Source organism: Trachypithecus francoisi, unplaced genomic scaffold (genome assembly GCF_009764315.1).
Source record: "Trachypithecus francoisi isolate TF-2019V2 unplaced genomic scaffold, Tfra_2.0 Lachesis_group20, whole genome shotgun sequence".
NCBI classification, from domain to species: domain Eukaryota; kingdom Metazoa; phylum Chordata; class Mammalia; order Primates; family Cercopithecidae; genus Trachypithecus; species Trachypithecus francoisi.
This window is the reverse complement of record NW_022681466.1, coordinates 57,813,630-57,815,907: the sequence shown is the minus strand read 5'-3', so window position 1 is coordinate 57,815,907 and position 2,278 is coordinate 57,813,630.

The following is a 2,278-nucleotide window of genomic DNA, read 5'->3' as shown; positions in this document are numbered from 1 at the left end:
TGGCCAGGGAGCCAGGATGGCTGTGTTGAATGGGAAATCTCTGATCTGACTGGGTTTCTCATTTGTTCTTTACCAAATCAAGACTCCTCTCTAGAAACCAGCTTTTAAAAAGCAACAGTTATCTCTCTCTAGACTCCATCATGTCAGATTGGGTTCTTAAAATGCAAAGATCCAGAATCCTGTTTATACTGTATTTCAAACTTGTGACTCCCTTTTGGAAATCCTTCTTGATGCCTCCTTCCTGTTTGAGGGATGCTTCCAGCCCTTCCTAATTTCTCAGCTGAGCTGACTGATAGCAGCTGAGCTCAATGCTCGGACAAAGCCTCTTAACTCAGATCACCAACTGCATCCTGTCTATGAGGTCCTCTCTTGATTCCTGAGGATCTGGGTGCCCAGAGAACTGATCGCCCACAATCCATCACAATCCACACAATATTGGGAAAATGAATTAGGCAGATATTAATTCATCCAATCTGTATTTACTGACTGCCTATGATGCGCTGGGCATTACTCTAGATCACTGATTCTCAGACTTGGAGTAACTGGGTGTATTAATCAGGGTTCTCCAGAGAGAGAGAGAGAACCAATAATATGGATATATGCAAATAGAGAGATTGATTACAAAGAATTGGTTTTTGTGATTTTGGAGACTGCATGTCCGAAATTTGCAGGGCAGGCCAATAGGCTCGTGACCCAGGAAGGATTGACGTTGCCATCTTGCATCTGAAGACAGTCTGGAGGTGGAATTCTTTCTTTATTGAAGGATCTTAGTCTTTGCTCTTAAGGCTCTCAACAGACTGGGTGAGGTCCACTCACACTGTGGAGGAACATCTGCTTTACTCAAACCTACTGACTTAAATGTTCATCTCATCTAAAAAACCAACAACATCCAGACTAGTGTTTGACCAAACAACTGGACCCCATAGCCTCGCTAATGTGACACATGAAATTAGCCATTACGCCAGAAGAGATATAAAAACATTAATGCCTGAGTCCAGGCCCCAGGAATTCTTGTTTAATAGGCCTTGGGTGTGGCCTGGGTATTAGGGTTTTTCAAAAGTCCCCAGTGATTTTAATGTTCTGCAAAGCTGAAGAACTGCTCTTCTAAGCACTGGGATTGCAAGAGCAAACAAAAGCGAAAAATGTCTGCTTGCATGGAGTTTCCATTTAGTGGTGGAAGATAGAGGATACACAAGTCAACAGACACTTATCCTGTGAGGCAGTGAGGTGTGGGGTGAAGGAAAACAAAAGCAGGTGAGGAGATCAACAAGGACAGGTGCTTTTCTAGATTAGGTGACATGGGAGGCCTCTTTGAGGTGAGCCCCAGGGAGAGAACTGAGGGAGCTGAGCTACTACTAACTCAGTACTGGGGAGTCAGGGGAAGTGTTTACTTGTGTTGCACAGAAAATATTAAGGAACCTATATTTCGGCACAATATGAGGTTTAAGCAGGAAAGAAAATTTCCCACCTAAAGGGATTTAAAAATTTCTCTTCTACTCACACACACACACACACACACAGAGCACATTTTGAAGGAATAGCAGCCACCTGCAGCCACCAGACACTCAGGGAGAGGCCAGGGGAAGCGAGGCAGGGGGGTTGTGTGTGGCCACCCACAGCCAGATGGGCGGGCATGTGTGGGAGGGCACAGCCCTCCGCAGAAGCTGGCCTGCAGGGATCTAGGACTGGAAGGCTGCACAGTTCGCAAGTAGTCAAGGCAAAAATGAACACTCAGAGTTCCACCTCACGTTTTTTGTGGTTTGGAACAGAGAGGGTCGATCTGCCGTCAGGACCCCAGGCCTGCTAAAACTTGAAGGCCATGAAGCGAGAAACAGGCATCTCAGTGTAGTTGGTACAAATAGGGCCACAGAAAAATTATAAAATAGAACCTGATTTCAGTTTTTTAGACACAATCTTTTGGTATTGAGAAGAAATAGGAGATGACTGTAAAAACTTAGAATGTATATACATGATATATAGTGTGTATATTATATATATGCAATAAAGTATAGGATATATACTTTATTATATTCATATATGATTATATAGAGTATATATTAGAGTATATATTATGCATATATGATTATATATAGTATATTATGCATAGTATGTACCATATATACTTTATATAAAATAGTGTTTTATTCTATTCTAATATTTCTTAGAATAGTTTTGGATTTACAGAAAAAAATTACAAAGATAGTATAAAGAGTTCCCAAATCCCGTATACCCAGTTTCTCCTATTATTAGCATCTTATATTAGTGCAAATACATTTGT